Raw genomic sequence first — 12,180 nt, 5'->3', positions numbered from 1 at the left:
GGACCTCCTCCTAGGAGCTGTGCACCTCACAGGGTGAGAAGGCCATGGGGTCCAGAAATTGTGCCAACCCAGAGCCTGCACCTCTTCCAGACCATACACAATAAGTGCTAAAATGCCCACATTTCCTTGCTCAAAGAGCCTCTTCCATGGGTCCCTCCTAAGAACCCTGGTATGTGTACCCTCAGGCCCAAGGGGTGGCAAAGGGACAGTTGTTTGTGGGCGTGCAACTGTGGATTTGTGGCTCACGTGGCCCCACAGCTGAACCAGAGGCCCTTGGGCAGGGCAGAGCCTAGTTTCCTAGTGCAATTGTAAAAAACTATCACCGACTTAACTCTCTTACATTCCTGGAGGTCAGAAGTCTGAGATGGGGGGGCGCCTGGGTGGCTTAGTCGGTTAAGCGTCCGACTTTCGCTTAGGTCATGATCTCGCGGTTCGTGGGTTCGAGCCCCGCGTTGGGCTCTGTGCTGACTGCCAGCTCAGAGCCTGGAGCCTGTTTCAGTCTGTGACTCCCTCTCTCTCTGACCCTCCCCTGCTCAGGCTGTCTCTCTCTCTCTCTCTCTCCTAGAAATAAATAAAAAAAAAATCATTAAAAAAAAAAAAATTAAAAAAAAAAAAAAGAAGTCTGAGATGGGGCCCAGCGGGCTATAATCCAGGTGTTGGCAGTGCCAAGCTCCTTTCTGGAAGCTCTGCAGGAGGACCCACTTCCTTGCCTTCTCTGGGGTCTAGAGGCCACCTTCCTTGGCCTGTGGCCCTTTCCTCAAAGTCAGTAGTCCTGTCACTCCAGCCTCTGCCTGTGTCACATCTTCTCTGACTGATTCTTCTGCCACTTTCACTTGTTAGGGTCCTTGTGACTGCGTTGGGCCCGCCCAGATAATCTAGGATAATCCTCCTATCGCAAGGTCAGGTGATTAGCAACCCTAATTCCCCATTGCTGTGTGAAATAACATTCACAGGCTGCAGGGATCTGGCTGTGGATGTCTTGGGTGAATGGGCGGGAAGAGAAGTGGGTAGTTCAGGGGCTGATTTTCCGTGTGCTGCCATAATCCCAACAACTCCCCAATTCCAAATTCAAACCTAGCCTTCCAGGCCCTTATGAAGGTGTATTTAATAACGTAGGAGAATGGAATAGAAACTATATGTAATGTTTTGTTAGTTTATAACTTTCAGCTCTTTGGATATGTAGTGTATTGGCCTGCATTTGCACTTCTGCCACCAGCCCTGCATATATCAGGGGAGACCTGACCCCAGGTTACGTGACAAATAAGTGTACGAGTCAACACAGATCCTCAGTTACTTCCATGCACAGAGAGTAGGAAGGCAACAGGCCCCCCACCACCATTTTACTCCGTTTTGATACTGTGTTTATCTCTCTGCCTGTTTTTTAATCTCCCATCATGAAGCATGAAGCTTCCCAGCTTTATGAAGTTTCCAAAGCTGCAGTTCTCCTCTAACAGGCTCCCAGTCTGCTCATACCTTGCTCATACCATTTATCACTCTATGTGAATACCTCTTACACAGACCCTCCACTGGGTCATTCAAGTTTGTTCACTTATGGATTCACCAAACAACTGGCATCCCCGCTGGGGAGATGGAGATGGTTTAGGCACCATTCCTGCCCTCAAGGGGCTCACAGTCCAGTGAGGGCGCCAGACAACGAAATGGACAGTGACAACAGTAGCTACCGTGGCAGGTGCGATGATTATCAGGGCAGATCCAGGGTTGGGGTCAGGGCGAGCCTTTTCAGAGAAAGAGGTTCTCAAGCTGAGTCTTAACTAGGCCAGAAGTCTGAGGTCTGGAATTTGGGTTGAGAGAGTGGCATGTCCATAGGCCACAAAGGGGCAAGTTTCGGGTCATGATAATAGAACAGAGTGGGAGGTAGGAGGAGGCAGAAATAAAGACTTAAAATACTAAAAGCTGGATTGACCCTGATAGACATAGGCTTCATGAAGGGCTTAAGTTACTCACTTAACCTCCGTGCCAGCAAGGTGTCGGGTATATAGCAGGTAGTTCATAAAGATTTACTGAAAGATTGAGTGACCTGGAGTTTCCCAGCACCATACAGAGGAAGCTGCACTCTGTATCCTGGAGCCCAGTGGTTCTCAACCCTGGCTGCACCTTAGAATCACCTAGCGGAGGTTTTAAAAACTAACAGTCTGGGCGCACCCCAAACCAGGTTAGTCTGAATCTCAGCCTATGGGGACTTGGTTTCTTGGGATCATCTTAAAACCCCCCTAGATGATTCTCCTGGGCAGCCAGGACTGAGAATCAGGGCTGCGGGCCACAGGAAGCCATGGAAGGGTTTTACCCAAAACCAGATTTGCATGTTCGAAACGCTCTGAAGTGACAACTCTACAGGAAATGAATGGGGCTGGGTGCTGGTGTGCTGGCTGTTTAGAGATTATTTTTGTGACCCGAGTGAGAGAGGGTGAGAACCTCAATCCAAGGAGATGGAGAAGCAAGTGGATTTGGAAAGGGTTTAGGAAGATAGAGTCAGGAGGTTCTAGTGGCTGGGGGTGGATGGATAAGAATCTAGGATGGGCCCCCTGACATCAGGCTTGGGCAATGTAGGTGTATGTTAAGTTTAACTTAACATTAGTTGAGTGGCTGTTAAGCTCTGGGCTCTCCCTAATCTCCTTCACTGTGCGTCAGGCCCTGAGTATAGCTCCAGCTAACTTCCTTTCTTCTTCGTGGTCTTCCCTGTTCTGTCCACTCGGGGCGGGGAGACAACCCTTCTTCCACACAATCTGGCTCACAAGTAGCAATCTGTAGCTCCTCTCCTCCATGCTGTCCCAAAGACACACTCTGAGCCCATTTTCTTAAAAATAAATAAATAAATAAATAAATAAATAAATAAAATAAAAGGCGTACAGGAATCAGGGGCATCAGGGAGTTTTCCCCTATTGTTATCTAAGCAACACTCATGTAAGCACATTTGGAAACTGCTGAAAAAAAAGGTTTAATCAGTTCATGCCCACATACATCCAGTCGCCACCATCATTCTGGTGTGTTTCCTGGCTTCCCCATTTTACTAGACATAGGTGATTCTGTTTTGTTTCTTTTATAGCTGTAATCATACTGGTGAAACTGAACTGATTATAAAAAGGAGGAGGCAGCTTCAGGGAAGCAGCTTCAGGGTGGTGCAGAGAAAGCAGTGGGAAACTATACCCAGTGCAGACGAGGACATGCAGGCAGGCTCTCATACAACGTTCATGGGAATGAACGTACGTGGGTACATTCTGGGTATGCTCTGAGCCTTTCTGAGGGGGCAACTCGACAACATCTACCAAAAACTTATATATACATGACCTTTACTCCAGAATTCTATTTAGAATTATCCTACAGAAATGGGGTGCCTGGGTGGCTCAGTCGGTTGAGCATCCTACTTTGGCTTGGGTCATGATCTCACAGTCTGTGAGTTCGAGCCCCGCATCGGGCTCTGTGCTGACAACTCAGAGCCTGGAGCCTGCTTTGGATTCTGTGTCTCCCTCTCTCTCTGCCCCTCCCTGACTCGTGCTCTCTCTCTCTGTCCTCAAAAATAAACAAATATTTTTTTTTAAATTTTTAATAAAAAAATAATTATCCTACAGAAATAAATGTTTAATGGCACACATTTAGGTGACCAAGGTGTTTAATACATCCATTTTTAATAAAACAAGGAGAAACTGGAGACAACCAAAATGTTCATAAGGAGCTAAATTAAATAAATTACAGTATGTCCATAGAAATGGACCACCACGCTGATAAGGAAAGTGCTCCGTGGTGTGTTGTTAGGGGGTGGACAGCACGTTGCAGGATGGTGTGTGCTGTTCCACCTTCATATTAAAGGCGAACACAAAATGTTTATGTTTTGAGAGGGAGCCACTAACCTGTGAACAGTGGTGGCCACGAAGAGTAAACTGGTGAGATTCGGAAGGCGGGGACTCGACTCCCGGAAGGTCCAGAGGCCTGCCAGCGTTGCCCTGAGATTCAGGCTCTTCTGCCTGAGACCATGGGGTTCAGTCCCAGTGCTGCCTCTTACAAGCCGTGTGACCTCTGACAAGTCACTGCCTTTGTGTGCCTTCGTTTTCTCACGAGTGAAAGGGAGCTCATGATTGTTCCCATCTCACAGGGTTTAAGTGCTGATTATTTAATTCACGCACGACACTTAACAGTGCTTAATCGCCAGTATTAGCTGCGTCAGATCCCTGAGTTGCCTTACATCTTTGCCATTCATTGAGCCAGTGTCTTCACTCCTCCGAGCCTGGGTTTCCTGCAGGGTGGTAAGGATTTAGGAGAATAGTATGTGAATATCTGGCTGAAGAGCTCGTTCCTGGCCTTGCAGCAGAGCCGGTAAACCGATCTCTGGGGTCTGTCCCTGAGAGCGGGTCCCAATAAATCTCCGACCGAGAGGAGCACAACACATGGTGTCCGGTGGAGACGGGGCCAAGAGCTGCTGGAGCCTACCACTTTTCAAGAGAAGTTGTGAAATCTCCAGATTTTTGCTCTTGGCAAAGTTCAATTTTGTAAACACTGTGAGGGCAAACAGAACGTGGAAGCCAGTTATAAGTAGCCCGCTGGCTGCCAGCTTGCTATCTCCACTCCGGCTTTTCTGCGTTTGGGTTAGCAAATATTTACCGAGTGCCTGCTGTACCCGTGTTCCTTCAGTGCCTGGTCATGTTTACTGTCCCGTCACCTCAGGCCTGCTGGCCCAGTATTCCCAGAAGGATCTAATTCAGTCAGCTGGGTCTAAAGTGGTATTTCATTGTGGCTTTAATTTGCATTTCCCGGATTACTACTACAGTTGATCGTCTTTTTGTGACGTTTCCTCTTCCTCAGTAGAGTTTTTGTTTCAAGCCTTTGGATCATCCTCTAGTTGTTGATAGATTTAAGGTTTCCGGAATGGAATTTTTCTTTTGAATAACATCACACCCACCAGACTGGCCTTCTTGTTTAGGCTTGGGACTGTCAGCACTTGTTAGGCGCCCCAGCACCAAATACGGTGCCCTCCTGCCAAATAGGGGCTCAGTAGAGAGTTGAATGAATCAAGTGTTACTTCAAGGGCATGATATTTCTTTTTTTTTTTTTTTAATGTTTATTTATTCTTGAGAGAAAGAGAGAGAGCATGAGTAACAGAGACAGAGAGACAGACACACACACGGAATCCGAAGCAGGCTCCAGGCTCTGAGCTGTCAGCACTGAGCCCAACGCGGGGCTCGAACTCACGAACTGTGAGATCATGACCTGAGCCGAAGTCCGAGGCTTAACTGACTGAGCCACCCAGGCGCCCCAAGGGCATGATATTTCTTTATTTATTTTGCAGTTCTTGGCACAAGTATTATTGATTTAGCTATCAACTTATCCAACAAGCAAAGCTCCCGCACTTTGATGAGAAAACAGACTGAGAGAGACTTGTCTGTGTCTTGCCCCACTAAAACCAAAAAGTAAAAAGAGGAATTGGCTGGCCTTCAGGGACCGGTGTGTGATTCTTTTAGGTGATTAGAGAGAGAGGGCAAGATTGGAACTCTGGTAATCATCAGCATAGAAATTATCTCAACATGAGGCTGAGGATAAAAAAGCCTGCGAGGCGAGTGCTCCCTTGGCAGTTGGTGCATCACATACGTACCTATCATTGAACATGACACAGAGGGTCCTCCCTCCTTCACCGCTCAGTCACAGAGTGAAGCTTCTTCCTTGGTGAAGTAGAAAGAACATTGTTTTCACAGCCAGAGACCTGGGATCCAGTACCAGTGGTTTCTGTTAACCCACCCAGCCTCAGTTTCTTTTTCTGTAAAATGGGGACAATAGTAACCTATCTCATAAGACTGTTTTTTAAATAAGAAAACATAGAAAGTACCCACTTCTGTTAATAATCCTTCTCATCCTTCAATATCAGGTCTCCTGTTTGAGTTTTGCTCTTATTGTTACCATAACTAGCATTCTTTCGTACAGGTCAGAGGGGTCTCTTACCTGGTGGGGAGGGATCTGACACCATATTTGACTTCGAATCACAATGCCTGTCTTAGGCCACTCTGCTCCCAGGAGTAGTCTCCCAGTGGATTTGCTGGTCGAGCCTGGTCTTGGTCTTTGCCTGTGGTGACAGTTTCTCCGGTTCTTGGTTACACAGCACCTTCTCTAGAGAGTAAGTTCCTTGAGGGCTGCAGGGCGGTCACGCTGGTGTGAACACAGTGGTTCTGTGTGGCTGGAGGTCACGCCGGTTTGCACACGGTGGTTCCGTATGACTGATGTTGCACCTGTGCTCAGATTACCTGCTTTTTGTTTTCAAGGCAGAACAGGCCAGTCTCACAGCCCTTTCAATCAATACCCACTGGGAGTATTTGCGGATATGTTGATCAGTTTCAGGCTGTCTTGACCAAGATTGAGGGAAAGGGGGAAATAGGCTGTGAGCGGTGCCTTTTCCCTCTGCTCTCCTGCATTTACCCTCCGCTCAAGGCAGTTTCCATTCCTCTAATACCGCAGATCCTGTCAGACGTCCAGTCCCTCCCTCCTGCTCTCGCCTCACCTGGAGTGTTCTGCTGCTCACTCCTCCCCGGCAAATTCCTTCCTTCTCATCCTTCAAGAGCTGGATCAAATGATCCCTCTCTGAAGCCTTCTCTGGCCTTCCAGGAAGTTAGACCTCTTCGTGGTACATATTCACTCACTCGGTTAGGTACAGCTTGATTGAAGGTCTGTTGTGTACCAGGCAGAGGCTATTGGAGTCGTTAAAAAAAAAAAAAAAAAATGTCCTAGGGGCGCCTGGGGACTCAGTCAGTTAGGCATCTGATTTCGGCTCAGGTCATGATCTCACAGCTCGTGGGTTCAAGCCCCGTGTTAGGCTCTGTGCTGACAGCTCAGAGCCTGGAGCCTACTTCAGATTCTGTGTCTCCCTCTTTCTCTGACCCTCCCCCTGCACACTCTCTGTCTCTGTCTCTCTCAAAAATAAACATTAAAAAAATGATAAAATAATTTATTGTCAAATTGGCTTACATACAACACCCATTGCTCATCCCAACAAGTGCCCTCCTCAATGCCCATCACCCATTTTCCCTTCTCCCCCACCCTCCCATCCACCCTCAGTTTTCTGTATTTAAGAATCTCTTGTGGTTTGCCTCACTTCCTCTCTGTTTATAACTATTAAAATTTTTTTTAAATCTTTATTTTTGAGAGAGAGAGAGAGTGTGAGCAGGGAAGGGGCAGAGAGAGAGGGAGACACAGAATCTGAAGCAGGCTCCAGGCTCTGAGCTGTCAACACAGTGCCCAACGCAGGGCTTGAACTCATGAACTGTGAGATCATGACCTGAGCTGAAGTCGGACGCTCAACTGGCTGAGCCACCCAGGCGCCCACCCCAAAGAAAACTTTTTTAAGAAGTCTTTCTCCTAAAGGAGTTCACAGGCAAACATGCAGACAGACAAGCTGGCTATTAGGGAAGCACTGAAGGGGAGCACCACACCAGGCTTGGGGACAGATGACACAGAAGTTTCATGAAGGTGGTGACCCGAGTCTTAAGAGTGTGTGAATGTACATGTGGAGGGACCGGCCCAGGCAAAGGCACAGAGGAAAGAAATAATGTGGTGTGTGCAGGACAAAGGCAAGCAGTTGGTTTTGCGGGAACAGAGTCAGGGGCTAGAAAACGTAGGACTTTCTAGAAACATATGAAATTGTCATTTATGTAGGTCAAAACAAAAATAGTCTGATATCATCAATTTCGTATGGTTCAACTAAACATGTTACCCTAAGGGTCTTGGATCTTAATGTTTCTCAAACTTCTGTCTTTTTTTTTTTTTTTTCCAAGAGAGAGGGCACAAATGAGTGAGGTGCAGAAAGAGAGAGGAGAGAGAATCCCATAAGGGGTAGAGAGGGAGAGAAAGAGAGAAGTGGGGCTCACCTGGGTCTTGTATTTTACCTGAAGTGGGGCTTTAGCTCACCTGAACCAGTGCCTGAACTCACCCAAAGCGGGGCTCATGCTCACCCAAAGCGGGGCTCGACCGTGAGATCATGACCTGAGCCAAAACCAAGCAAGAGTTGGACGCTTAGCTGACTGAGCCACCCAGGCGCCCCTCCTACTGATATTATATAGAGACTCACTTTTTTACTTAGATAAATTTATTTATATTGAAATGGAAAAAACTCATTTGACATAAAAAGAGCTTCTGAAAACAAAACTAGATCCTGTTGCCCACCATTTCTGCCTAAATAAAAGGGATTGTTTGAGGAGTTTGCAGCTGGAAAGTCTGAGAGAGTGGACATCATTTAAGAGCCCAAATATGTCCGTGGCAGTAGGGATTTCAAGGAGAAGGTGGAATCAAGAAATCTTGAGCTTTGGTGCCAGACAGACATGGCTTTGACTGTGCTGCTTCCACATTCTGTTAGGTCCAAATCCTTAGTTTCCTCATCTGTGGAATGGAGATTACATGAGATCTGTTTTGCAGGATTAAGGGTAAAGTTGACAGTTAATGCAAATCGCTTAGCAAAATGCCTGGCATATTGGAAGTGCCTGGAATTGGGATTGTTATAACCACTATTACTTTGATCAGCCCTCCTCAGTTAACAGACGGGGTAACAGGGCTGGACAGGGTCAGGTAGTGAGTCATGGATGGAGGCGAAGTGACCAGCAATAGGCATATAGACATGGGCGCAGGCCAGGGTGGGCTTTGGGGCTGAGCAGAGCACATTTTGGGTTTATCACTTACCACATTTGAGCTAGTTGATCAGCCTCTTTGAGCCTTGGGTTCTCATTCCTTAAGAAGCCTCATGAGATTGTTGACGGGGGAGAGGTGACACAGAGGATTGGCAGAGCTGGATCACCCCCCGAGAAGGCAGGTGGCACTTCTTCCAGCCTGCACTCATGTCTAAATACCCAGCGCTGGTCACTTCTCCACATGTTTTTGGACAACTTCCTTCGAAGGGCATTTTCGGCCAAAACCACAACCACAGTCTAAGTTTTGGGGACTGGGGGCATAGGGTACCAATGTCCTCATCTGCGAAATGTATAATGAGGATTAATTAAGGTAACATTATTGGTTGACAGCACTCTGCCAGGTGTGTTCACCCACCATCTCAGCGGTGTTGTGAGGCAGATCTTTTATTCAAATCCGTCAGTATTTATTGAGTGCCTGCTATGTTCTAGATACCGTTTTATCCACAGTGATGCCTCATGGAGCTCACATAATGGGAAGAGATTATAAAAACATGATTCACTAAAGAAGGTGATTTCAAATTGTGATAACGCTACAACAAAAATAAAATAAAGAGCAAAGAGAAGGCATTTAGGTTACTACCTAGATACAATTTATATAAATTCATATAGTATAAAAATATCAAAGTATTTACCTATTACTTAAAAAATGTTGATGATAGCTTCTTTTCCTGGTAAATACAGATTCCCAGTGGACCACTGTCCATGGGCATTAGAGAATGCTGCAGTCAGCCCTCCTTAGACAAAGGGCCTCAGATTTTCTAGGCCTGATATTTTAAAGTTGTTAGGGAAACGTTTAATCCACCTTCACGGCAGTCTATGAGAAGTGTGGATTTCGAATCTCAGACCATTCCGTGTCTTTATTTTTTTTAATTAAAAAAAAAATTTTTTTTTTAAATTTATTTCTGAGAAAGAGACACAGCATGAGCAGGGGAGGGTCAGAGAGAGAGGGAGACACAGAATCTGAAACAGGCTCCAGACTCTGAGCTGTCAGCACAGAGCCCGATGCGGGGCTCGAACCCACGAACCGTGAGATCATGACCTGAGCCAAAGTCGGAGGCTTAACCGACTGAGCTACCCAGGCGCCCCCGTTCCCTGTCTTTAGCAGTCTCTGCCTGCATTGCTGTATTTGAGGAGGGTGAATCCAGCTGGCGAAACCAAGCAAGATGCCATCCCTAAGCAAATAAGCAACTGAGCATGTTGGAAGGATGTAAAACAAAGATGAATGTAGTCAATTCAGAAAAAATGAGCCCACTGGGGAAGAGAACAGTGGCTACAGCTGTGCAGAATGAAACTGCCCAGATGGAGGGTTTTATATTCTCCTTTACAGCAGAGCACAATATTCTCTTTACCAAGGGAATGAATTTTCCCTAATAATTGCTGCTTAAAAAAAAAGAAAGAAAAAAAAATCCTACTGTATACCAGTTGCTTAACATGACATATTAATAAGCTTCACAAGAAATCTCTAAAGTAGGAGGAAACCATTTCAGCCAGTGTAAGTAACTGGACCAGAAGCCACTGTTAGCATTGGTACAGTTCGGGGGGGACTCAGGTGGTCACTGAGCCTCAACCCTGCATCCTTTACACCCACCATCCAACCCACCTCAAACGTCGCCTACTCAAGTGAGATAGAGGAATGGCAGAGCACAGGGCTGGAGAGGTCCCAGAGGGGGGCCCTACCTCCACCAATATTCCTCACTCAACACCCTGTTCAGCCCGTGGAGCTTCACCTGACCATTCCTCGAAAGGCCAGGATTCTTTTCTGCTGTTGAGGACAAGATGATTGGTCGTCTTTTATTCTTTCACTTGTTTTTCAGTGTGTTAAATGACTGTAGTACCAATCCGCCTGAGATTGCTCTTTTCCAAAATTAAAATATCTTGAGGCTATTTTCATTAGAGGGGCACTTGCCTGGCTCAGTCAGCAGAGTGTGCGACTCTTGATCTCGGGGTTGTAAGTTCAAGCCCCACGTTGGGTGTAGAGGTTACTTAAAAATAATAAAATCTTTAAAAGAAAAAGTTATCTTCATTATAAAAATAGACCATGCATGTTGCAAAAGCTCTAAAGTGTGCCTAGCAGAAGATTCCTATCTTTCTCTCCCAGTAGAGTCTTAAAATTACCTTCTGATGAGAATAAGATGGACCTTTTTTAAGTCCTCGCACAGAGGAGCAGATAAGAGAGTTAGGGACTTCCCCTCAAATTGTCAGATGATAATCTGGGCTGGCCTCAAGTTTAATAATAGGTAGTTTGATTTTCAGCAGACCTTTATGGGGTGTTACCTGTGTGCTAGGTGTTGTTGATCCAAGATGGACAAAATAGCCTCTGACCTTAGGGAACTCATGCTGGTGTTAAACACCCATGTGTAAACCAAGGATTACAATGGTAATCCCTCATGAGCATATAGAGAATACCATTTTTGGAACCGGTTAAAAACTTTCTTTTAGATCAGAATGACACATAATTTACTGACCAGAGAAGTATTTATATAGCCACGTGTAAGAGTTCTTTACTTTGCAGGTAAGTCTGACTCTGGCTGACATTGGGGGGGCAGAGGAGCGGGATGCAGCCTCTCCAGCAATCCTCAGCAGTGTGGATAGTTCCTTTTCTGTGTGGCTGTTGAGCTCTCCCTAGGTAACATGCACAATATGTTCCGTGTGCCCCGAGTATATGCCAGGTCGGTTAGTCAGCAATTCTGCTTCAAGAATCGGCCCGTTTTCCATTACACCAGTGATGCAATTTCAAAATGGAAGGAATTTAAAATGTTAAACCATTTGCTGTGGAGAGGAGGGAAACTCTAGGGCCAGGACCGGAACCCAAGTCCCCTCACGACCAGTTTGATGCCCTTTCTGTTACACCCCACAGTTCAGTCTTAGGGCACCAAGTGGGTGGCCATTAATCTTATATGGACTTAAAAATTTTTTTTTAATGTTTATTTTTGAGAGAGACAGAGACAGGATGTGAGGGAGGGAGGGGTAGAGAGAGAGGGAGACACAGAATCCAAAGCAGGCTCCAGGCTCCAAGCTTGTCAGCAGAGAGCCGGATACAGGGTCAAACTCACGAACTGTGAGATCATGACCTGAGCTGAAGTCGAACGCATAACCGACTGAGCCACCCAGGCACCACTTGTATGGACTTTTTATATAGTGCTGATTATATCATCTGTATTGTGCTGGGTAGCAGAGATTTAAAGTTGGACAGGTCGGTTACTGTACTTGACAAATATCCCAGTGGCAAGATAGAATAAATTGACAATCTATCTACACCCTGAAACGGGTCAGTTGTAGAGAGGGATACCAAGCTGAGGGGTGAGAACACAGTAGGGAGGGCTTCCCAGCATAGTGAGTGAATGAAAGCTCATTTTCAGAACTTAGAATGCAAAGAAAAAAATATATGTATACACCCACCCACACACACGTATACATATATAATTTTCCCCGCCTTGTCCAGAGCTGAGAGATCTGGAAGGATCTCTGGGCTTTCCCATATTGGGTGAAAGGTCAGACTAAGTAC

The sequence above is a fragment of the Hyaena hyaena genome, unplaced genomic scaffold (genome assembly GCF_003009895.1).
Source record: "Hyaena hyaena isolate Hyena2069 unplaced genomic scaffold, ASM300989v1 scaffold_3, whole genome shotgun sequence".
Lineage (NCBI taxonomy): Eukaryota > Metazoa > Chordata > Mammalia > Carnivora > Hyaenidae > Hyaena > Hyaena hyaena.
Note: the sequence above shows the minus strand (reverse complement) of the source record.